We start from the raw sequence: 27,243 nt of genomic DNA, 5'->3' as shown, positions 1-27,243 counted from the left end.
TATTACACACCTATACATGCTCTTACACTCTCTAATTTCATATTCCCTTTCTTTATTAATTTCTTGGTCATCCTCTGTGAATTTCTAAACCTCTCCCAAACCTCAAGCTTGCTGCTTTTCAGCACAATATTATGTGTTTTCCTTAGTTTTAATACAATTTTTTAATTTCTCTTGTCATCCAGTTTTGGACCACTATTCCTATTGGGCATAAGGAAATATATACTTGTTGCAAATCATATACTCTTTCTTTGAATGCCAGCCTCAGCTTAGCTACCGCTACACAATTTAACGTGGTTTACCCATCAGTCATAATCATACTTTATTAACCAAGTATGTTTTGCAACATACGAGGAATTTGATTTACCCAACCCCACCCTTTTCGCATTTAACAATTTCCGTTGTTTGGATTGAAAACCTTGGTGTAAGATTGAAAAAGCAGATTATTAACTGAATTTAAATTCCACAGCTGCCATGGTGGGATTTGAACTCAAGTTGTTAGTTCAGCTCTTTATATTACCAGGCCAGTAATGTAACAGTGCATCATGTCACCAAAATAATGTGGTATAATAATGATAATACTCAAATATTCATACAGAAGCTTAGCCAAATGATCTACATGTGATGAAACCCCCCCATAAAAGAATGGGAGTTTAAATTTAGAAAGTGCCAAATAGTTATAAAGTATATCTGGTTCACTGATTATACATTTTAAAAAAAAGTGTGAGTTCAGCATGTCAATGAACATCTCGTAGTGATACAGCACTGAAACAGGCCCTTCAGCCCACTGTGTCCATGCCAACCCATTTGTACTAATCCCATTCTGTCACTGTACTCACTTACATACCAGAAATAACTTAGTCAACTAACCTACCAATTAGCAATTTTTGGCATGGGGGAGGAAACCAGGGCACCCAGGATTGAACCCAGATCACTGGAGCATCGAGGCAGAAGCTCTACTACGTGTTGCTGTCCTGCAACCTGAAGAGAGAGAGAGAGTTGGGTCACTCATTTCAAGGGGAATCGTTGTATAATGGACAGGAGGATATTCAGCCCATTATGTCTGTACTAGCTTCCTACCAGAGGAATTCACTAGTTCCACCCCTTTGCCAAAGCATCATCAATTTTTCTGCACTAAAAATAATCCAATACCCGCTTGAAGGCCACAATGGAACTCGCTGCATCACAACCGCAGGCAGTGCATTCCAAATTCCAACCACCTGCCACCTGCAAATGCTTTTCTTCACCTCACTCTTAATTTTCTTACCCTTTATTTGTTTTTATGACCTCTAGTCCTAAATTCCGCCATAAAAGGAACAGCTTCTCACTGTCCATTATGTCCTGATTCCTCATTACTTTAATTAGTTCTGTCAAATCTCCCCTCAATGTTCTCTTCCTCAGAGAAAACACTTCCAGTCCAAAGCAGTAACATGCACCACTCTCCAATCCTCATGCACCACTCCTGTATCCAAATGGCATAGAAAGATCTGGCCAGTTTCACATTCATTTGTACGTCTCTGAAAATGGTTACATAATACATTATATTTGCTCAACTTGCTGTTTTTTTCCTCTTTACCTTTCGTCTGGGAGTGGAGGACATGCTCAACCTAACCTGCCGGGCTGACTTCTTACTCTGCATTTTGCAACTCCTATTGTCTTGTCTATCCTCATTTTTCCGTTCTCACTTTCTGACTGCTCCCACCTATTTATTAAAACTTGTTTACAGCTTATCTCACGGTCACCCCTTGCTTTTAGTTTACTCATCATAGACAGTCTATTTTACCTTAACTTCCTCCATGCCTCTTCCATCAACCAAGTAGCTCTGGATTTGTTTATTTTTTTGCTGTTCACAGGAATATGCTTCAACTGTACTTAAACCATCTCTTCCAAAAAGGTTCAATTGCAATTTTACTTGCCAAACTTTGGTTCCAGTTCAACCAAATATTTTCTGATCTTTCCCCATCCATTGAAAAAGGCCTCCTCCAATTAATTATTTTAGTTTGGATCACACCTACCTCTTTTCCCTAATTAAGCCAAACCTTATGACATCATGATTACTATTCCCCAACTGAAATGTGGCACCTTTAACCCACCTAGAACCGGATTTAGTAAAGTCTCCTTCCTTGTTGTACCAGAACAACGTATTTTAAACTTTATAAATGTACTTTCCCCTACCTCTCCCTCTGGCCAAATTTTGTCCAATTGCATCTTAACATCCCCGTACCCCTGCACTGACACCCTTACTGATGAAAGCAAACAGGCCAAACAACTTCTGCACCACCCTGTCAACTTGTATGCCATGTTTCAATTAAATAGAAACATAGAAACATAGAAATTAGGTGCAGGAGTAGGCCATTCGGCCCTTCGAGCCTGCACCGCCATTCAATATGATCATGGCTGATCATCCAACTCAGTATCCCGTACCTGCCTTCTCTCCATACCCTCTGATCCCCTTAGCCACAAGGGCCACATCTAACTCCCTCTTAAATATAGCCAATGAACTGGCCTCGACTACCCTCTGTGGCAGAGAGTTCCAGAGATTCACCACTCTCTGTGTGAAAAAAGTTCTTCTCATCTCGGTTTTAAAGGATTTCCCCCTTATCCTTAAGCTGTGACCCCTTGTCCTGGACTTCCCCAACATCGGGAGCAATCTTCCTGCATCTAGCCTGTCCAACCCCTTAAGAATTTTTATAAGTTTCTATAAGATCCCCTCTCAATCTCCTAAATTCTAGAGAGTATAAACCAAGTCTATCCAGTCTTTCTTCATAAGACAGTCCTGACATCCCAGGAATCAGTCTGGTGAACCTTCTCTGCACTCCCTCTATGGCAATAATGTCCTTCCTCAGATTTGGAGACCAAAACTGTACGCAATACTCCAGGTGTGGTCTCACCAAGACCCTGTACAACTGCAGTAGAACGTCCCTGCTCCTATACTCAAATCCTTTTGCTATGAAAGCTAACATACCATTCGCTTTCTTCACTGCCTGCTGCACCTGCATGCCTACTTTCAATGACTGGTGTACCATGACACCCAGGTCTCGCTGCATCTCCCCTTTTCCTAGTCGGCCACCATTTAGATAATAGTCTGCTTTCCTGTTTTTGCCACCAAAATGGATAACCTCACATTTATCCACATTATACTGCATCTGCCAAACATTTGCCCACTCACCCAGCCTATCCAAGTCACCTTGCAGTCTCCTAGCATCCTCCTCACAGCTAACACTGCGCCCCAGCTTAGTGTCATCCGCAAACTTGGAGATATTGCCTTCAATTCCCTCATCCAGATCATTAATATGTATTGTAAATAGCTGGGGTCCCAGCACTGAGCCTTGCGGTACTCCACTAGTCACTGCCTGCCATTGTGAAAAGGACCCGTTTACTCCTACTCTTTGCTTCCTGTTTGCCAGCCAGTTCTCTATCCACATCAATACTGAACCCCCAATGCCGTGTGCTTTAAGTTTGTATACTAATCTCTTATGTGGGACCTTGTCGAAAGCCTTCTGGAAGTCCAGATACACCACATCCACTGGTTCTCCCCTATCCACGCTACTAGTTACATCCTCGAAAAATTCTATAAGATTCGTCAGACATGATTTACCTTTTGTAAATCCATGCTGACTTTGTCCAATGATTTCACCACTTTCCAAATGTGCTGCTATCCCATCTTTAATAACTGACTCTAGCAGTTTCCCCACTACCGATGTTAGACTAACTGGTCTGTAATTCCCCGTTTTCTCTCTCCCTCCCTTCTTAAAAAGTGGGGTTACGTTTGCTACCCGCCAATCCTCAGGAACTACTCCAGAATCTAAAGAGTTTTGAAAGATTATTACTAATGCATCCACTATTTCTGGAGCTACTTCCTCAAGTACTCTGGGATGCAGCCTATCTGGCCCTGGGGATTTATCGGCCTTTAATCCATTCAATTTACCCAACACCACTTCCCGGCTAACCTGGATTTCACTCAATTCCTCCAACTCCTTTGACCCCCGGTACCCTGCTATTTCCAGCTGATTATTTATGTCTTCCTTAGTGAAGACGGAACCAAAGTAGTTATTCAATTGGTCCGCCATATCCTTGTTCCCCATGATCAACTCACCTGTTTCTGACTGCAAGGGACCTACATTTGTTTTAACTAATCTCTTTCTTTTCACATATCTATAAAAACTTTTGCAGTCAGTTTTTATGTTCCCTGCCAGTTTTCTTTCATAATCTATTTTTCCTTTCCTAATTAAGCCCTTTGTCCTCCTCTGCTGGTCTCTGAATTTCTCCCAGTCCTCCGGTATGCTGCTTTTTCTGGCTAATTTGTACGTATCATCCTTCGCTTTGATACTATCCCTGATTTCCCTTGTTATCCACGAATGTACTACCTTCCCTGATTTATTCTTTTGCCAAACTGGGATGAACAATTTTTGTAGTTCATCCATGCAGTCTTTAAATGTCTTCCATTGCATATCCACCGTCAACCCTTTTAGAATTAATTGCCAGTCAATCTTGGCCAATTCACGTCTCATACCCTCAAAGTTACCTTTCTTTAAGTTCAGAACCATTGTTTCTGAATTAACAATGTCACTCTCCATCCTAATGAAGAACTCAACCATATTATGGTCACTCTTGCCCAAGGGGGCACGTACAACAAGATTGCTAACTAACCCTTCCTCATTACTCAATACCCAGTCTAAAATAGCCTGCTCTCTCGTTGGTTCCTCTACATGTTGATTTAGATAACTATCCCACATACATTCCAAGAAATCCACTTCCTCAGCACCCCTGCCAATTTGATTCACCCAATCTATATGTAGATTGAAGTCACCCATAATATCTAAAATAGCCTGCTCTCTCGTTGGTTCCTCTACATGTTGATTTAGATAACTATCCCACATACATTCCAAGAAATCCACTTCCTCAGCACCCCTGCCAATTTGATTCACCCAATCTATATGTAGATTGAAGTCACCCATTATAACGGTTTTGCCTTTGTCGCACGCATTTCTAATTTCCTGTTTGATACCATCTCCAACTTCACTACTACTGTTAGGTGGCCTGTATACAACACCCACCAGCGTTTTCTGCCCCTTAGTGTTTCACAGCTCTACCCATACCGATTCCACATCCTCCAAACTAATGTCCTTCCTTTCCATTGCGTTAATCTCCTCTCTAACCAGCAACGCTACCCCACCTCCTTTTCCTTTCTCTCTATCCCTCCTGAATATTGAATATCCCTGGATGTTCAGCTCCCAGCCTTGGTCACCCTGGAGCCATGTCTCCGTGATCCCAACTATATCATAGTCATTAATAGCTATCTGCACATTCAACTCATCCACCTTATTACGAATGCTCCTTGCATTGAGACACAAAGCCTTCAGGCTTGTTTTTACAAAACTCTTACCCCTTATACAATTATGTTGAAAAGTGGCCCTTTTTGATTTTTGCCCTGGTTTTGTCTGCCTGCCACTTTTACTTTTCACCTTGCTACCTATTGCTTCTACCCTCATTTTACACCCCTCTGTCTCTACGCTCACACATTTAAGAAACCCTTTCCCTTAACTCCATCCTCCACTATCCCATTCGACACCCAAATCACCTCTCACTCATCAAAACCCCAGTGGGGAAACAAACTATTATTAAATGCTGATAGACACAAAATGCTGGAGTATCTCCAGAGATGCTGCTTGTCCTGCTGTGTTACTCCAGCATTTTGTGTCTATCTTTGATTTAAATCAGCATCTGCAGTTCTTTCCTACACATTATTAAATGATAATTGACCACCGCCTGCATTAACTTAGCACCAATTAGAATTCTAAAGGTCTGCGCCTTTACAAGACAGCAGCTAAACCGTTGAATGACAATGTTTAGTGCCAATTCTTTAAAAGCTGATGTTAGATAAAATTACATACAATGTACAGCGCAGAATCTAGCTGTGGTTCAATTGTCCATAATGAGTGTTTATGCTCTTTGAAGTCTCCTTTCTCTTTACGTCATCTCCCCAATCAGCAAAACCTTCCCAAATACAACACAAAATGTCAGGCTGATCAGTCTGAAGAAAGATTCTGCCCTGAAAAGTCTCCCAGAGATGCCGCCTGACCTGCTGAGTTACTCCAGCAATTTGTGTCTTTTTTGTAAACCTCCATCTGCAGTTTCTTGTATCAGCATAACCTTGAAGGAGATGAATGTAGATGCCATTAAATAGTGGTTACATCAAGGTGCTCTTGTAGATGAACGCAAAATATGCAATATCAATGTTTCAAAGAAGTCTGACACAAAATGCTGGAGTAACTCAGCGGGTGAGTCAGCATCTCTGGAGAGAAGTTTAGAAGTTTTCTCCATTGTCTTAGCTAATATCTACTATCATTGACATTAAAATAATTCCATTGCTGTTGGCGAGAACAGCTCTGCAAATTGATCACATTTCCTATGATATGGCAGTGATTACACTTGACCATAAGTTTAAGAAAGAAATGCAGATGCTGGAAAAATCGAAGGTAGACAAAAAAGCTGGAGAAACTCAGCGGGTGAGGCAGTATCTATGGAGCGAAGGAACAGGCGACATTTTGGGTCGAGACCCTTCTTCAGACTGACCATAAAGTGCTTTGGGATGACTGAAAGGAACATGGAATTAGTTATATCAATGCAAGTGTTTCTTCTTTGTCATGATCAGTATGTTAACTGGAAAATACTTCATTGGATGAGCAAAAATAAAACTCAAGGGCTTAATAGAATAGAATACCTTTTATTGTCATTCAAACAGCTTGATTTGAACGAAATTGCATTTCTACAGTCTTAACAATTACAACAACAAAAAAACAAGACTCACAGTCGCAATCACACTTGAGGTCCAGCACCACTGATAGATTTTACTTCGGAGTCGCGTGAAGAACCCGCTCAGCACGCATGCGCGGCATTGCGTTCAGCAGTGCAACAGCGGCCGCAGCGGGAGTCAGGCACTCCCGCTGCAGTTTAAAAGACGGACCGTCAGGTAAGTTACTCTGAGGTCGGCTTTTCTTTTGCAAGGAGAGCCTTCTGATTTGTTTTTCAGACATGAAGAAAAGGCTCTCGAAGAAATCTGTCCCCCGCTCAACTCCGACGGAGGAGCGTTCCATCTGTGGGGGGCAGGAGGCGGTAAGACCGCTTACCCGGCGCTCTGCCATCCCCGACACTGGGCCGAGCCCAGTCCCGCTAGCGCCTGAGCAGCGGACTGGTTGTATAGCCACCAGGAAGAGCATCCGGCTGGTGGTTTCCGACTCGTCGGACGGGGATGTCTCACCACCCGTTCGGGGGAGAGACAGCCGCCTGAGCCGCATGGAGCGGCTCCTGGAGCAGGTGCTCCAGCGAGACTCGCTGCGTGAGGGGCAGTCACACAGGGGGAGTTCAGGCACTCCCTCCACAGTGCCTTGTGCACTGGCCATCGCTTCCTCCTCACCCGAAGGCAGCTTTGACGACCAGGACTGGGCTGGTCAGGAAGAGGGGTAGCTGGCTGAAGAAGTCGGGAGTACGCAAGGGGTGCAGGACCAGGAAGAGCTGCTGGGTGTGGTGGACCGCTACATGGCAGCCCCACGTGCAGGAAGGCCATTAGAGCCTAAACTAGCGGCCAGCATTAACCACCTCTCCAACAGGCCCCTACAGGAGCAGGTGGTTAATGAGGCCTTAGAATTGTACACAGCTCCAGAAAATTGTGAGTCTCAAAGTGCCGGCTGTCAACAGCCAAATCTGGGGGCACGTTGGGACAAATATTCGGAACCAGGAGCTGAAACTGCAGCGGATCCTCAGGCTCCTGACGTCAGCCATCACACCATTTGCTCGTTCTGTGGACAATACGGAGATGACCAAAAAACAACTCTCGCGCTGTTGTGCAACACGCAGTTCGAGATATATAACCTCCGTAAAGAAATTATAAGACCTGCCCTAAATCCAAAATTCGCGTGGTTGTGCAAAACCCCAGCCACTGAGCCAGACACACTGCTCTTTGGCAAAGACCTCACAAAAAAAGTAAAGAATATGGAAGAGGCCTCTAGAAAACTTTCGGTCTCATGAGGGCAGGCCCCGGGCCGAGCAAACCCAAAACAACAATACCCAAGCGGCAGCACCCCATCGCGTCCACCAGTCGACGTCTACCCTATGGGACTGGTGAAAGCTCGGGGTCCGCATATCACCACCTGAAGTCTATTTTAGACCAAGGCCCAGAGCGGACCCCATGGAAAATGCGCCACCCCCAAACATCACCGCCACGTCAGACAACGCGCAAGACTCGCTGATCTGGGAAGAGACAGAAGAAACACCCATAACCATGGAGGTAGGTGGGTCTGGTTCCTACCAGCATATAGAAAGTAGGGGCGCAATACTAACAGGGGGGAGATTACACCTGTTTAAGGAAGCATGGGAGTCTATCACGAGTGACAAGTATATACTCAATAGCATTAGTGGATACAAAATACAATTTATACTAGAAAAATTGCCACCAGTTCAACATTCACCCCAGAGGGTCATTTCCCTCTCAGTTAAAGAGAAACGAGAGGGACAAGCTGAACTGGTGAGACTAATCACTAAGGGTATCATGGGAAAAAACAAAACATGAACCCTTGGAATTTGTGTCAAATATATTCACTAAAACTAAAAAAGATGGTGGGTGTCGCATCATCATTGACTTAACTTCACTAAATATGTTTGTTAAGTATGTACATTTCAAAATGGAAACGTTTGTTATTGCCAAACAACTGATTTCCAAAGGATACTTCATGGCAAGCATTGACCTCAAAGATGCTTACTATTCAGTACCCATTCACAAGGATCATCGCAGATACCTGAAATTTACATGGATGGGGCATAATGGCAGTTTAAAGCATTACCCAATGGTTTAACATCAGCCCCAAGATTATTCACCAAGATACTAAAACCAGCCCTGGCAATATTAAGAAGACAAAAACATATGGTCATGGCATATCTTGATGATATCTTAATAGTAGGCAAGACCATGGAATTGGCATATCAGCTGTGTCAGCTACCAAACAGTTGTTCGAAACCTTGGGATTTGTCTTACATCCAGATAAATCTAAGTTGAAGCCATCCACAACCATGGACTACTTGGGCTTCACAATTAACTCAGCCCACATGTCTGTAACTTTGCCAAAAGACAAAACAACTGAATTGGCACAATCATGCAACAATTTAATGGTCAACGAGCGACCAACTATTCGACAAGTAGCATGAGTAATTGGGGAAATGGTAGCAGCATTTCCGACTACACAATTTGGACCTTTGCACTATCAAAACTTACAAAGAGCAAAGGTACAGGCACTAAAACGACATGCAGGTCATTATGATCGTATCATGAAATTACCCACTGAAGCAATATCAGAACTACAGTGGTGGGCAGAAAACGTTTGGCATAGTTTCAGCCCTATCATCATCATTAACCCTACTTTAGTTATCCAAACAGATGCCAGTGCTCAAGGCTGGGGAGCGACTAACTCCATATCCAGCACAGGTGGTAGATGGACTAACCTAGAGTCGTCATTACTACTTACACTGGGCATTAACTATCTAGAGATGTTGGGTGCCTTTTATGGTTTAAAAGCATATGCATCCAATATGCATCACTTGCATGTACGGTTACAAATAGACAATACTACGGTGGTGGCCTACATTAACCATATGGGCGGCATAAAATCGATATCATGCAACAAATTGGTCAACACAATTTGGCAATGGTGTGTCGAAAGACATATTTGGCTATCAGCAACTTACCTGCCAGGTAAGCTAAATACAGTGGCAGACACCAGGTCACGCAAATTTAATGACAACACCGAATGGATGTTAAACCCCAAAGTGTTTGCAAAGATTATTAAGCAATATGGCACGCCAGATATCGACTTATTTGCATCAAGGCTAAATCACCAGGTACCTATGTATGTCGCTTGGGAACCAGACCCTGAGGCAGCAGCGGTAGATGCGTTCGCGCTGGATTGGGGAAATTTCTTCTTCTATGCATTTCCTCCCTTCTGCCTCATCTGCCGTGTACTACGCAAAATACAAATGGACTCTGCTTCAGGTATTTTGATAGTACCCGACTAGCCTACACAGCCATGGTTCCCATTACACTACGACATCCCTCCGAACATCCACAAGAAAACAGTACTTGTCCAGCATCAAAAAGTGGGAGAAGTACTGCTTGGATACAGGGACCACCTACTCAACCGCTACAGTTACCAACGTACTGGAATTCCTGGCGAACCTTCACCACGATAAAGGACTCAGCTACAGTGCCATCAACACAGCTAGAAGTGCCCTGTCTGTCTATTTAAAACAAGCTCCAGGCCAACAGGCCATGGGGTCCCATCTGCTGGTGGTCAAACTAATGAAGGGTATTTGCAACTCTAACCCCCCTAGACCAAGGTACACCCATATATGGGATGTCAGTGTGGTCCTGACATACCTCAGGGGATGGCCACCAGCCAGATCCCTCAACCTGGAACAATCTACGCTCAAAACACTCATGTTGATGGCACTTGTATCTGCACAGAGGGTCCAGTCACTACACCTATTGCGACTGGACAACATGATCACAGCTCCAGACCAGATCTCTTTCATTATCCAGGGACTGATCAAACAGAGCAGACCAGGAACACCTAATCCAGTCGTGGAATTCCGGGCTTACCCGCCAGAACCACGGTTATGTGCCATGACCCACCTACTGTCCTACATAGACACAACCAAAAATATTCGAGGGAGTGAAAAAGCCTTATGGGTCAGTCATAAAAAACCTTATGGTCGGGTGACGAGCCAAACCATTCGAGATGGCTCGAGCAGGTGCTAAAAGCTGCTGGGATAAACACTAACATGTACAAATCTCACTCCACCAGGGCAGCATCCACGTCGACGGCCAAAAGAATGGACGTGCCTATAGACCACATCCTGGCTACAGCAGGATGGTCGGGGGGAAAGAACGTTCAGAACTTTTTATAATAAGCCGTTGGCAAAACCTGCTTTATTTGCAGAAAACATTTTACAGACTGCAAATATTTAATTTAAGCCCAGGGGAGCAATTTAATTTCTTTGTTGTTATTGTTAAAAAATACCGTTGTGTTTTTCTACAAACAGATTCATTGGTTGATTACGATAACACACTTCCTCCCTCAAGGACTTCGGCAGTGAGTGAAGTAATAACTGTTACACGGTTTGAAATCACAGAGCTTTAAAATCATCACGTAGTCACTCACGTGACTCCGAAGTAAAATAGTAAGATTAAACGAGAACTTACCAGTTTGAAGTTTGATCTGTATTTTATGAGGAGTTACGATGAGGGATTACGTGCCCTCCGCTCCCACCCTCAATAATATGGATCAAACTGATAACTGATGTCTCCTTTTCTTTACTATGTTTATTTCAATAACTATGTCTATCTGTGATTCCACACCGCTGCTTTAAAGTATGCCGCGCATGCGTGCAGAGCGGGCTCTTCACGTAATCCCTCATTGTAACTCCTCATAAAATACAGGTCAAACTTCAAACTGGTAAATTCTCGTTTAATCTTACTATTTTGACCCAGAACGAAGCCTGCAAGTCATTACAAATGTAAAATATTTCATCCATGTAGCACTCAAAGAATTCATTAAAAAGGGGAACTGATCGAACATAATCCAAAGATGATGGAATGGAACATGGAAAGAATATTTCAGTGACAAAGAAAGTCCCATATTCAAGAAGTGAATTCAGAATGGTATCAGAACTATGCTTCTAGCCCTTGAATGGGAGGCAGGTGATTCTTGCTGGCAATTCATCTTTCAAATAACACAAACTCTACATAGCAAATTCCACATGTCTGTGATAAAAACCAGAGAGATCGAAAACTGAAGTCTAGTCAGTTCATCATGCCTGTGCCGACTCTGTGCCGACTCTTATACCCATCCAATTAAATCCATTCCCCTGTGTATTTATTTAGTTCTATAACTGAATTTCTTCCACTGCTCTTTCTGGCAGTATATTTCTAATCATAACCATTCCAGTCCTTATCTCCTCACTGGGTCTTTTGACAATCGCAATCGTCTGGTTTCAAACTCCTCTGCCTACTCTATTCAGGATATTGAGCACCTTGAACAAATCTCACAATCTTTTCCACTTTAATGGGAAAAGCTCTGCTTTTCAGTCATCATTAATAACATTTTAATAAATCTACACTGTATCTACCCCAGGAATGTGGGAATGATAGGAGCATCTCCCCTCATTGCACTGCAAGAAATCTTCATTCACTTTTTCAATAGAAGTACTTCATTAGTATTATATTTGTCTTGACCCTAAACCTTCTACCTCCAAAGCAAGTGTTCTACCCAATGAGCCGGACAATCAAGAACCTGCTGAGTTTCTCCAGCATTTTGTGTTTTTAGCATGAATCGGCTGTTTTTGGATCATAAAAACAAAACAAGGGATTCATTTCTGGAGAGGTAGGGATGAAAATAAATTGTAAAACGTAGATACTTTAGAACTGTAGTTGGATTACACCTGGAGTCCCATTATTATAAAGGATAAGGACATTTTATACAGAGCACAAAAAGATTTACGCAGATGATGCCTGAATTCATGTAGAAACAAAGAACTGCAGATGTTGGTTATATCAAAGATAGACACAAAGTATGAAGTAACATAAATCGGTCAGGCAGCATCTCAGGTAAAAAATGATTGGTGATGTTTCGAGTCAGGACCTTTCGTCAGAACTTATGTTATAGTATCAGTGAAGATCAAACACATCCAGTTTTTTTCTCACAAAAAGAGAAGGCTGAGACAATAAAGTTGATTTCTGAAAATATAGTCCAATGAGAGCGATGATGTCATGCTTATTTGGTATTCCAACTAACAATATTCTAAAAAGCTGGTGTTTCTCTGGCAGTTAGGCATTTGTAAGAGATTATGACCTTATTTGAACAATATCATAAATTCCTTTGCAGCCCAGAATGTTACATACTAAACAGTTACATTCTTATCACTAATGTTTGCTGGAAGGATGACAATTCTGCAACCTTTATCTCTGCTTAAAGAGGCAAGATATTTGAAAATATTCAGTTAGCTAACAAATCATAGAATTTTAATCAATTTGTTTGACAATATGCTTGATTTTATGACTGACTAAGTGACTGAGAAAACCCATAGTGTAAATAATGAGAAGATGACTCTTTGGTAAAGAGCTCCAAGCTGCATCCAACTGTCAGAAAGTATAAAGTGTTCTTAGAAAATAGTGTAAGAATTCACTAGCTTTTCTGGTGTGTGAATCTGTTTTGGCCATAGTGGCTCAGTGGGTAGCCTTCTTGTCTTTGATTTCGAAAATTCAGGATTCAAGTTCCACGCTCGGACACTGTGCCCAAGAACCAATGACAACTTCATTGCCACATTGCCAAAATGCCAGAGAAGCATGTTGTGGATGAGACATTAAAATAAGAACCTGTATCTCAGGTAAATCGAAAAGATCTGACAGCAATATTACAAAAAAGCTCCCTATCTTCTCAGGATTGTTCATGGCATATTTGTACTTTGCACATTTATGGTCCCCAGATCTAGAGATTGCCATATTGCCCTAACGTTGGTGCAGTATGAATTTACTAAATAAATTAATTGGCAAAGAGGACTGCCCTCTAATGAAGGACTGAGGACAATCAGCCATATTGCTCGAGTTTAGAAGAATCAGAGGTGATCATGTTGAGGTGTCTCACAAAACTGAGACCATTTTTGAAGAGGTCACCAAGAGGACGGTGGCAAGACAGTGGACTTTGTCTATATTGACTTTAGCAAGGCATTTGACAAGGTCAAATCTTAAATTTATTTTTTTAAATCCTCCTCACCTTAAATGAGCCTCAACATCTCTCATCATGCACGGCTTCCTAAACATGCCAGCTTTGCCCTTCACCCTGACAGAAACACGCTGCTAATATCTTCTTGCTAGCTCACTATTGAAAGCCTCCCACTTGCCAGCCATCCCCTTACCTGCAAACAGACTCTCCATTGGACCTCAGGGGCAGACAAAAATGCTGGAGAAACTCAGCGAGACTGGCAGCATCTATGGAGTGAAGGAATAGGCGACGCTTCGGGTCGAGACCCTTCTTCAGACTGATGTCCATTGGACCTCTGCAAATTACTTTCTAATACCTTCAAAATCAGTCTTGTCGCACTTTATGATCGCAACTTGTGGACCTGTCCTATCCTTCTCCACAATTACTTGAATTATAGTCACTGGTCCCAAACTGCTCCCCCACTTATACCTTGCCAGTCAGTTTGATAGGTTTTTCACAATAAGAAAATGTAAAGACAGGGCAACGAGCAAGAGAGTAGTGTTGAGGTAAGGACTGATCATGACTTTGTCAAGAAACGAGCAGGGCTATGGGGCTGTGTGCTATCCCTTCTCCCCTTTCCAATGTTCTCCATTTCTGCCTCTTGCTCTTTCTTACACTTGTACTATAGATATCATGGCACTCTGCTCATTTCATACTGAAAATACGCAATATCTTCCAGCTACTGATAATGTGGACAACCTCTAACTGAAGCCATTGGGAAAGTGTTTTTGCTCACACACAGCACATGCTTATGCCAATGAGAGCAGGGAACAGAGTGCAGACAGGATAGCTGTGCCAAAGACCTTCATTCAAATATCTTCCTCTTAGCAACATGTGGCCTGTTTGATGAGAAATTACTAAACTTTATGAAGAGAAACTACCCTAATGTCATACTTGGTTTCCTCAGTGGAATTTCTGTTGGGTGAATAATAACTCTGTCTGAAAAAGACAGTTCCAAATGGAATCATTGGCATTCAGCCATTTGAACTGAAGTAATTTGCGGACTTGCACAAATGCACTGGATGCTGAATCTGTCAGTTCGCTGGCCTCTAACGTGCAGATTTGCTGGGATTCCCTGGCACAGGATCTGAAACCACGCTGATTTCAACAAACATTCTCAGCCTGCAAAGGAGAAAGTGTTATTCTTGTTTTTAAATTATTTTTGCTTCATTGCTTTTGATAGATTTTATGTGTCATATCATAACTTTGTGTATTTTTATTTTATTTTTTGAAATAACTTTCAATTGTTTGCATAATCTTTACTACATTGTAAATGTCTATATCAAGAAATGTCTGTACATTTTAAATGTCTGTATTAAGGGGTTGGGGCTGTCAACTATGCCAAGGACAGACGAAGGAACGTGAAAGAGAATCAGTTTAAATCAGTTCATGTGCATATGTGTCCGTGGAGCATAAACTGAAAAAGATAGAACAGTTTTTCAGAACTGGACAAAAATCATGAAAAGGCTTACTCGAGGTCGACTGGGGGTTTACTAAAGGATCAAATAATATCAATAAAATTCCTTAAATTTGCTGGGATTACAAAGGCCAATAATCTCTAGGGTGATTTCCAATAGTTTCCTTTCAAAGGATGTCCACCCAATTGTGGTTTGGATTGAAACCAGCATCGAACATAAAACAGTCCTGCACAAGAAAAGCCTCTTTGACCCACGATGTCTGTGCCGAGTTAAACTAATCTACTCTGCCTGCACGTGATTCTTGCATATCTTTATACCTATCCAAACGTCTCTTAAATGCCACTATCAAATCTGCCTCCACCACCACCCGGGCCACTTTGTCTGGAATGGGGTACACTGTATTGTTAGGGATGTGCGCATTCGGGCAAGTCAAAATAACCTTGTCACACTTGTTACCTGCACCGAACTAATGGGTGAAAAGTATTGCCCAGACAAAAGGCGAGATACCCAGCCTCTGACATTTGCCTGTAGCTTCTTAACCGCTTGAAACTTTCTGCATTTAATGTCATTGCTGATCTTTCATCTAACTCCTTGAACCTGTTTTTGTCCAAAATACTTCAATAGCTTCGGTTCTCAAAAATAATTCTCAACTTTTCAAAAATGTGATAACATTTTGCCTCAGATTAATTGTGAAGAGGTGTCCCATACTTCAACTACCATGTGGGTACAGAAATGCTTCCTAATGGATTTTATTCAATACAATACCAGAATACAGGTCAATGCTGGTATTTATTGCTCTTGAACAACAGAGTAACTTGCTGGGCAGGTAACAGTCAATCACTTTTCCAGTCTGAAATTACACATGCTCTGTGAATAAAAATCAGCATCCATTAACTTTCTTTATTGATTTCTGTACCTATCAATGATATTTTAATAATTCATGCAGGTGGTTCCTAAATTCCTTATGTCCTACGTCGCTTTGATTCTGCTTATCCTGGTCTCCAAATAACATTTTAAATTGCCAATGAAAACTATGTAAAATACTGTTATTTTATCTGCTCTTTGAACTTGCTTCTCTCCCCATTTCTTTGAATAAATAATTCATAGTTCAGTTTGTAAACATGTGGTCTGTTAGCAACATGTTTTTTCTGCTCACTTGTGAAATCAGGAGCATAAAGTGATCATTCTATTCTGCTTTCTGTGAACCTTGAGCAGGGAACATGGAGAGTAATATCCCCGAGGCAATTGCAAGCATCATTATTCAAAATGTGTATATGTTTTGATTCATCTGGGAGAGGGGTTGTTCACGAAAATCTTGCAGGTTACCCAGTCTCTGACATTTGCTTGCAGCTTCTTAACCGCTTGAAACTTGTTCACGAAACCTGTTCACGGAAAATGTTCACGAAACTCGTGGGAGTTTTTAAGATTTATAATGCACCTCTTTGTTTGGGTAACACCTCGATTTAAAATTCTCATCCTTGTTTTCAAATCTTTCTATGAGCTTGCTCCTCTCTCATTATCTCCTCCAACATTTAGAGTAATAGTCATGAACAGATACCAAAAGCTGGAGTAACTCAGCGGGACAGGCAGCATCTCTGGAGAGAAGGAATGGGTGATGTTTCGGGTTGGTCTGAAGAAGGGTCTCGACCCGAAACATCACCCATTCCTCCTCTCCAGAGATGCTGCCTGTCCCGCTGAGTTACTCCAGCTTTTTGTGTATATCTTCGGTTTAAACCAGCATCTGCAGTTCCTTCTTACACATGGACAGATACAAAACTGAAACTGGCCCTTCAGTCCACCCAGTCTGTTCTGGCCATCAACCACCCATTTACACCGGTCCTCCGTTAATCCCCACATTCTCCCCACATTCTCATCAATTCATTCCTGATTCGATCTACATTCCTGGGGGGATTTACAAAGGCCAATACATCTAGAAACCCGAATGCTTTTGGGATGTGGGTGGAAATCCACCAAGTCACAGTGAGAACACACAATCTCTACATGGACAGCACCCAACATCAGGATTGAACCTGGATCAACCTGGATTGGGGACGATCAGCCATGATCACAATGATTGGCAGTGCTGGCTCAAAGGGCTGATTGGCTTCCTCCTGCACCTATTTTCTATGTTTCTATCTCTGGCTGCCCACCAGATTATCTGCACTCCCATCTCTTTGCCTAAACTTTTTAATCATCTGCTGCAATATAGTGTAATTTTATATGTTAACCCTCTTTTGAAGCACATTGGGTACCAGTGTTCCTATGTAATAGCTGTCTTGCCATTTCAAAAATCAGTTAAACACTTTTTCACTGCATTTCCTCAATCTATCCCTATTGTGTCAATAACGTAGATTTCCTCGCTAGATTTATTAAATTAAAAACAAATTCTCTTTTGAAAGAGCCATCAAAATTACTTCCATAACTAAACACTCTTCACTTTTAAGTACATCAGAAATCAGGCTGATTACATAATTGGCAATGGAACCAGCGGTGAAATGAGAATACTCTGGGAAGCTCCACCTGCATGGACAGTGGAAGAAGATTTAATCATTTGAAGGAATTTGATAAATACTAAACAAGGATAAAAGTCCAAAGCTGTGCAGAATAAGAGAGGAATGATTTGGTTTCCATTTATCGACTTCTTACAAGCATATGGTGTAACATAACCATAGAAATTAATTGTTTCACGATCGGGTGAAGGGTGGTCAAGAATAATAAATAGCTATTTCTCCTTCAATCTCCTATTTTCTATCTCTTCTTTTTCTCTCTCTATTTTCTCTCTTTTCTTCTTCTTCTCACTATTCGGTATCACGCACTTCTCTATTTTTCTACTATTCTCTTTCTTTTCTTTCTTTTAGTGCTAAAAAAAAGAAGTTGTACATAAAATGTAACATGTCAATATATATATATTAGGTATCTACAAGATACCACATTATTGTACTTACTTCTAATAAAATTTAAAAAAATTTAAAAAACGAATAAGAGAGGAATGGGACTAATTGGAATTGTTGTTTCAAAGAACTAGGACAGGAACAATGGATCAAATATCCTCCACTACGCTGCATCTTTCTGAACTCCATGTGTCATTGATTATTTTGGATGCTTAAGTCAGGTGAAATTTAGGATCGCAATGTCATACACCACAAGTCACATTTGAAATATCTCATAACATGTTTCTGAAGCTTTGCTTTCATTGCTTGAGAACATGAATAGATGCAGAAGGCCACATGTCTCCTCCAGAGTACCCCATTGCTCAGTAAGATCCACCTTAACTCTATATTCCCATCTGCATTCTTTGATTTCTTTGGTCCTTGAAGTCTATTTGGTTTCACCCTTACAAATACTTAACTGGTAGCAATCGATAGCTCTTTAGAATTTCAAAGATTTGCAAGCCTCTTATCACAGTTTGGCTCACCATCTCAGCCCTTTATCCTGAAACTATGCACCCTCTTTACTGATTTCTGGAGAAAATGAGTTCTGACTATAAAATCCCAAGTGGGTATGTTATTTTTAAGAATGCGTTTGCTTATTTATTTATGGGATGTGGGCAATGCTGGCAAGGCCACTATTTCTTGACAAAGTTTAATTACCTGAGATGGTAATCGGAAGTTGCCTTCTCAAACCAATGCTGCTGCCTTGGTGGAATACTCCAACAGTGCTATTGGGTAGGGATGTTCAGGCTTTAGACCCAGTTTGATGAAGGAATAGTTTATATTTCCAAGTAAAATTAAAGGTGAATTCCATGTGCTCTTGTGAAAGAGTCATTAATGACTTAGAACTCAGCTTTCAATTTTGCACATACACAATATAATGTACTATATATTGGTGACAGAGAGCACGGATATCAAAGCACAGGATTACATTCTTCACATTGCAGTTTAAAGTCACAATGTTGATTCTATGATCAAAAGAAACATTGAGCACAACCTTCATTGTGGAACAAATACAGGGAAAAGGAGAGCTGCACTAAATGCTGTGCATGGTCTTTATCACCCTCACAAACATCCCAATTTCCTTCAACCAAGGGGTCTTACAAAAAATCCTTCAGAAACTTGTTACCCTGCTGCGCTTGTTGCACAATGAACATGTGGCTGTGATCCTAATCATTGAATCTCCCACAGACCCAAACCCAATACAAAATAGAATTAAGTCTTTGTTATTGTGCCAACTCTTTTCTTTGCCTTTTTTTCTGCAAACTGTAGCTCCCCTCTGTAACTCCTCACTGGAATGGACTTAATCCATAGCAATCTTCATCATCTCCACCCCAGAACCAGTGTTGTCCTAATCTCAATCAAAAATTTACAGTATGTGACAATGCTCATCTATGTGCACGTTTGAAGGCCGTCCCAATTGATCAATGAATATTTCATGAAAGAAAATGGTATTACACTAAACATTTGGTAGACATAGGTCATGCACCAAAGCTCCGCCAACATTCATTGTCTACTTTGAAAACATGACCACTTTCCATATTTTAGGAATCACTTTTTTATGAAGGCAGACACCAATGACAACATTTGCCAACGCTTCCATTGCTACAGTCAAGCCTTTGCCTGCATCAGGAAAAATAAAGCATAAAGCAGAAGTTATTCCCATCCTGCTTTATGCAGAGATATCGAAAAATGTTCTCTCCACAAAAAATCATCAAATTCATTGGTGGGACAGGCAGGGCAATGGGAGAGTCTTCTCCCAGGCAGAGACTTGGATCATGCTTCATTGCCGTAAAGAAATGTACAAACTCGTGGGAGTCCCTGTCCCTGAAATATTTAAAATGGAAGAGCAACATTCAGGATTGCACTGAGGAGCACATGGCCAAATAAAAACAGCAAAGGCGTGTACTTCATCACAAACTACCCACACACTAATCAATGATTCAATGATACTAGGGCAATAATGTAGGGAACAAATTAAAAATATAAAAGCCAAACTTAGACAGAAGTGTAAATACATTCTGCATGATGTACTATTGTTCAAAATCAATTATTACTGATTTCCATTGCCTTGGCTAAGTCAATTTACTCTAATGCTTTTGTTGGCTATATCCTGTTTGTTTCTGCAGCACTAATAGAATTCCCTTCACTTACATGGAGTTTCAATATGGGATAAAGCTGGAGAGTTGGAGCAAATAGATCTAGGAATTTGACAGGTCATTATGAGGGAATAATTGATTAATCGGTTAATAGTTTAGAAGGGTGTCTAGAGTTTAGAAGGATGAGGGGATATCTTATAGAAACATGTAACATTATAAAAGGACTGGACAAGCTAGATGCAGGAAACATGTTCCCAATGTTGGGCGAGTCCAGAACCAGGGGCCACAGTCTTAGAATAAAGGGGAAGCCATTTAAGACTGAGGTGGGAAACAACTTTTTCACCCAGAGAGTTGTGAATTTGTGGAATTCCCTGCCACAGAGGGCAGTGGAGGCCAAGTCACTGGATGGATTTAAGAGAGATTTAGATAGAGCTCTTGGGGTTAGTGGAATCAAGGGATATGGGGAGAAGGCAGGCACGGGTTATTGATTGGGGACAATCAGCCATGATCACAATGAATGACGAATGGCCTCCTCCTGCACCTATTTTCTATGTTTCTATACAGGGTATGGGACTGAGTACAAAAGCAGGGAAGTCGTACTGAAACAATATAAGGCTGTAATTTAGGAAGAGCATGAAAGTCATTGAAAGGATGAGAAAAATGTAAAATAATACTTCTGGCGATGAGTTGCAAGGACTTTTTGTAGAAACTGGGATTGTTCTCTTTGAAGCAAGAGATATTAAGGAAAGATTTGAAATTTATGTACAAAAGTTTATATAAAATGACAAAGAAAGTTTGTTTCCATTGACTGGTTGCACACAAACTAATAGAATTCAATTTATGATTTTAGAAAAGGTATACAGACAGGAAGTGTAGTAGAACATATTAATGCAAAGTGAAAGTGGCTTGGAATCTGCTGATGACAAGATTGCTGGAAATGGAGATCAATAATTTCAGAAGAAAATTGAATAGGCTTAAGAGAAGTACATTTGGAGGACTTCTGGGATGGAGCTGGCGAATTGGATAATCTGCTTTATCGACCAGTAATGCCTCAATGAGCCGAATGGCCTCCTTCTCTACCGCAGTGACTTCATGGAATTTTTCTATTCTCCTTCAAAATGAAGCCATAAAATTTGTATGTACCCATAGTGAGCAGACAGGACCCCAGGTTAACATTTAATTTGAAAGCTGGGACCCCCAATAATTCCGCACTCTTGGATGGAGGTTCAAACTGTTGCTAAAAACTGAAACCAAACGAAGAGTGCTATCATTGCCCAGGATGACAGGGATGACAGCCCAGAACGTTTGTGCTTTTGTCACTGAAGTGAAACTCAGCCCACAACCTTTTGACTCAGACTAGCATGAACCAAGCAATAGTGAGCATTAAACCTTTATGCAGGACCAAATGGCAGCAAAATAGCAGAAATGCAAACGCTGGACTTTCTGAACTGCAAAGCTCATTACTAATCAGGAAACTAATCTGATACATCTATGGGCACATTCAATGACTGAAATGCATTGAGCTGCAGATCACAATTCTATTTCAGGTATTCAATGAGATCATAGTTGATATGGCCAGTTGCAGTCAGAGCACTAACCAGGAACACAACGCATCCCTTCTGTCAGGGCACATCATTACTTTCCGAATTCAAAATTAAATAGAACAATTTCACATACCTCACTTTATCTTTTGTATGAGAATTGGCCTCTTCTTCACTGGGTTATCCACCTGTCATATTGATGGAGCTTTCCTCTCCTGGGCAATTCTAGCATCTCCTTTTGGTTTCCGTTTTCAGCAACAGTTTTAACCTCCATGTCCTAACTTTAATATGTCCCATTGTTTCTTTTCTTCATGGTGTTCTCATTCGCTTATTAATCAGGTGGTTATATAAATCGTGGCCCAACCTGATCAGAGATATTCCTTTTCTTAATTCCAACCGTACGTTTAAACAGTTTTCTCGCTTTCCCAGTTCTGGCAAAGGATCTTTCACTTGATATGTTGACTGTTTCTCTTTACATACTTGCTAACCACAATTTTCTGTTTTTATTTCATTTAATCATAATCTGGTTCTTGCTTTTGCTGCGTCTAACATGTCACGTTGTTCATCCTGACATCAGCACTAAATGAGCAGAAATCCAGTAGGATGACCGAAGCTGTCCATTTTGGTCACACACACTGTCCCCCAGCTACTGACTCCTTCCTGACTAGTGTCGAACCCATACAGTTCGCAACCTTGGTGTCATGCCAGACATGTATTTTGTGCCTCACATTCATGATAATAATAATAATAATGGATGGGATTTATATAGCGCCTTTCTAGAATAATCAAGGCGCTTTACATTGCATTATTCATACACTCCTCAGTCACACTCGGTGGTGGTGAGCTACTTCTGTAGCCACAGCTGCCCTGGGGCAGACCTACCACAGTTCATTTGCTGCTTGCACGCACACCTTCAGTACCTCTAGATTTAACAACTCCAATGCACTCTTGCCCCCCCCCCCTCCATTCTGCTCCATTAAGCATGAGTTCATACAAAATGCTGCTGCCCATCTCCAATGCACAGCAAATTCTGTTCACACTACACACGTGTTCACTGAAGAACATTCACTCTGTTGAATGGTCCTTTGATCTTATAATTACCATCCTTAATGTTGAGTCACATAAAATTATAAAAGGACTGGACAAGCTAGATGCAGGAAAAATGTTCCCAATGTTGGGCGAGTCCAGAACCATGGGCCACAGTCTTAGAATAAAGGGGAGGCCATTTAAGACTGAGGTGAGAAAAAACTTTTTCACCCAAAGAGTTGTGAATTTGTGGAATTCCCTGCCACAGAGGGCAGTGGAGGCCAAATCACTGGATGGATTTAAGAGAGTTAGATAGAGCTTTAGGGACTAGTGGAGTCAAGGGATATGGGGAGATGGCAGGCACGGGTTATTGATTGGGGACGATCAGCCATGATCACAATGAATGGCGGTGCTGGCTCGAAGGACCAAATGGCCTCCTCCTGCACCTATTTTCTATGTTTTGATGTCACGTTCTCAACATCATCCTCAGCACCACAAAAATACCATCAGTCCCAGAGCAACACCCACTGCACCCCCAATCTCCTCCTTCAGCTTTATAACCCTCCGCAGTCCTGGTATTTTGACCGTCTGTGAATTTAATCACTCGATCACTGGCAGCCATGCCTTCAGCTGCCAAGGGCCTAGTCACTGAACCTTTCATCGTAGACCTCCCTGCCTCTACGTATCTTGTGGATTACACTCATACGACCAAGGATTTTGTAATCCGTCATGACGTCTTTGGAAAACCAAGAAATACATATGCTGGAAGTATGAAATAAAAATTAAAAAATGCTGGAAACAGTAGCAGGTTAGGTAGCATTGGTGGAAAAAGAAAGAGAGTCAATATTTCAGGTCAAAGGCCCTTCGATAGAACATGGACAAAATGGTCCACAAACTGAAACATTAACGTTCTTTGTCATTGTACAGATGCTGCCTGACCTGTTGACTGTTGCTTCCATTTACAGTTAATAATTTCTGCTATGGCAATGCTCCAATTTCTATTTCATACCACTCCTGTTGCTACATTAAATACAGTGCATTAATGGAATCAGTTGCTGTCATTTCCTTACTTGGAACCTCCACTGAATAATATTCGATCCACCGAAATTTCTAACAGTTCATTTTGCAATTTGAGATATTCTTCACACAAAGACATCTACAGATGGGAAATAAATGGTTGCAAATATTTTGTTAAAAGTAGGACTTTACACATCCACTGTTCTTATTAAGAGATGATAGTCTTCAGTGTGTTTCATAGCCAAGGAGATAGCATTAAAGTACAGTTATTGTTGCACTGTAGAAAATACAGCAGCTAATTTGCATTCAGCAAGCTCCCATAAAGAGTAGTGTGATAATGTCATAAAGTCTTTTTTGGAAATGCTTATGAATGATAAATATTGCCAAGAAAACCAGAGAAAACTCTTCTTAGAAATAAGGCCTTTGGATATCTTACATCCATCTGAGGGAGCATTTGGGGCCTCATTTCAATGTCTGATATGATAGAGAGCACATCTGACTGTGCAGCACTTACCTGCCCTCCCCCACAACACCAATACACGCTCACATCTCCTGACCACCACCATACTTCACAGGAAGCAACAGCATCTTTGAGCTCAAGACACTGGACTGGGACTCAAACACACATTCTGACTCAGAGGTGGCAATGTTACACTGAGTCATAACAGTAATTAATGGCGACCGCACCCATGACAGCTGTTTCTGCCAGTATTGCTCAACATCCAGTTTGAGATGTATTAGGTCTGTGTCATGATATTTAAAAAAGTATGACTGTGAGTTCAAACGTTACTGTAAATATCATGAGAGGCATTGCAGTTAGACATCTGAAAATAATTATATTTGCATGACTTACATTACAACCTTAGAATGCAGTGTTATGCTGCACAGTAAAAACCCACAAGCAATGCTCAATAGCCATGGTTTATAGTGGTGTCTATTTTCTGTCAAACAGACTGGAGACAAGGGGGAAAATACAATAACAAAGGGATCAATGAAAGAGTTATTGGAGATAATTTAGTTTGGTTTAGAGATACAGCCCAGCGAGTCCGAGCCGACCAGCAATCCCCGTACAACAGCACTATCCTACATACTAAGGACAATTTACAATTTTTAACCAGTCAATTAACCTGCAAACCTGTACATCTTTGGAGTGTGGGAGGAAAGCGGAGCACCCAGGGAAGACCCACGCGGTCACGGGGAGAATAATAATAATAATAATAATAAATGTTATTTATGGGCGCCTTTCAAGAGTCTCAAGGACACCTTACAAAAATTGAGCAGGTAGAGGAAAAACATGTAAGGGGAATTAAATAAATAGTAGAGACATGACTAGTACACAAAGTAAAGACAGCATTCAATACAAACAGTATGAGGCAATTAATGCACAGATGAAAAGGGAGGGGGACATGGGGCTAAGGATAGGCAGAGGTGAAGAGATGGGTCTTGAGGCAGGACTGGAAGATGGTGAGGGACACGGAATTGCGGATCAGTTGGGGGAGGGAGTTCCAGAGCCTGGGAGCTGCCCTGGAGAAGGCTCTGTCCCCAAAACTGCGGAGGTTGGACTTGTGGATGGAGAGGAGACCGGCTGACATGGATCTGAGGGACCGTGAGGGTTGGTAGGGGGAGAGGAGGGCAATGAGATATGGGGGGGCCAGATGGTGGAGGGCTTTGTAGGTGAGGATCAGGATTTTGTAGGTGATCCGGTGGGAGATGGGAAGCCAGTGAAGTTGTTTGAGGACTGGAGTGATGTGATGCCAGGATTTGGTATGGGTGATGAGTCGGGCGGCTGCGTTCTGGACCAGTTGGAGTCGGTTGATGTAGGTGGAGCTGATGCCAAGGAGAAGTGAGTTGCAATAGTCCAGTCGGGAGGAGATGAAGGCATGGATGAGTCTTTCAGCAGCGGGCGGTGTGAGAGAGGGTCTGAGTTTGGCGATGTTGCGGAGATGAAAGAAGGAGGTTTTAATGACATGGCGGATGTGAGGCTCAAGGGAGAGGGTGGAATCAAAGATCACGCCAAGGTTGCGGGCCTGGGGAGATGGGGAGACAGTGGTGCCGTCGATGGTGAGAGTGGGGTTATTGATTTTGCTGAGTGTGGCTTTGGAGCCTGAGGAGGAATTCTGTCTTATCGCTGTTGAGTTTGAGGAAATTATGTTGCATCCAGGTTTTTATAGCTGACAAACAGGAGTTGATATGGGAGAGGGGGGAATTGTGGGGGGATTTGGTGCCAAGGTAGATCTGGGTGTCATCAGCGTAACAGTGGAAGTCCAGATTGAAGTGGCGGAGTATCTGACCAATGGGGAGGATGTAGATGATGAAGAGGAGGGGGCCGAGTACGGAGTCTTGGGGAACGCCTTGAGTGACTGTGGCTGTAGCAGAGGTGTGGTTGTGGAGAGAGATGAAGTGGGATCTGTTGGAAAGGAAGGAACGGAGCCAGTTGAGTGCAGAGCCTTCAATGCCGAGGTCTTTGAGTCTGGTGAGCAGGATGTTATGGTTATGTACAAACTCCATACAGACAGCGGTCATAGTCAGGATTGAGCCCGGGTCACTAGCGCTGAGGCAGTAACTCTACCGCTGCGCCACCACAATAACTAGGAAAGGGATGGAACAAGTATTTGAAGAAGAACCATTTACAATATCAGCTTACAGGAAATGGAGAAATGGAAATAAAGGCAGAGGAGTTGGGTTTTATGAACAAATGGTTACAGAGGGTTTAGAAAGCATGATTTTATTCCATTCATGGTGTTGGATTTGCTGTCAAGAGCAGCATTGATTGCCTGTCTTTAACTGTCCTTGAAAAGGTCGCAGTCAGCTGCTTTTTTTTAAACCTCTGTAGCCTGTGTTTAAATGACGCAAGCACTGCTGTTAGAGAGGGTAAGAAAGATTAAACTCATAACCATTAAAGACGCAGAAACATATTTCCAAAACACCTACCTGTCTGTGGCATCCTATACCAAAGCCCAATCTATGTTTGAGGTACAGCACTCATCTTCCTTCTGGGAACATTGCAGCCTTCCAGATTCAATATCAAAATCTACAACATGACTAACCCACTTTCCCTCGAGCATCAAGCAGTGATGGAAGAACTCAACAGGCCAAGCAGCATCTGTGGAGGAAATGGACAGACCACATTTCGGGTCTGGATGCTTCTTCATAAACAGGAAAAACAGGAAAGCAGACTATTATCTAAATGGTGGCCGACTAGGAAAAGGGGAGATGCAGCGAGACCTGGGTGTCATGGTACACCAGTCATTGAAAGTGGGCATGCAGGTGCAGCAGGCAGTGAAGAAAGCGAATGGTATGTTAGCTTTCATAGCAAAAGGATTTGAGTATAGGAGCAGGGAGGTTCTACTGCAGTTGTACAGGGTCTTGGTGAGACCACACCTGGAGTATTGCGTACAGTTTTGGTC

At 41.9% G+C, this 27,243-nt stretch overlaps 1 protein-coding gene across 1 annotated transcript in view; it reads right to left on the bottom strand.

Annotated features, from left to right (window-relative positions):
- limd1 (LIM domain containing 1) overlaps window positions 1-24,452 on the bottom strand; it is an 86,804-nt gene extending 62,352 nt beyond the window's left edge. The window contains exon 1 of the mRNA XM_033048587.1: window positions 24,351-24,452. The gene's annotated coding sequence lies outside the window, so the exon portion shown is untranslated. The remainder of the gene's footprint in view (window positions 1-24,350) is intronic.
- Window positions 24,453-27,243: the final 2,791 nt, after the last annotated feature.

This window comes from Amblyraja radiata, chromosome 2, assembly GCF_010909765.2.
Source record: "Amblyraja radiata isolate CabotCenter1 chromosome 2, sAmbRad1.1.pri, whole genome shotgun sequence".
NCBI classification, from domain to species: domain Eukaryota; kingdom Metazoa; phylum Chordata; class Chondrichthyes; order Rajiformes; family Rajidae; genus Amblyraja; species Amblyraja radiata.
The sequence above is the reverse complement of the archived record's forward strand: the minus strand, read 5'-3'. Positions and strand labels throughout refer to the sequence as shown.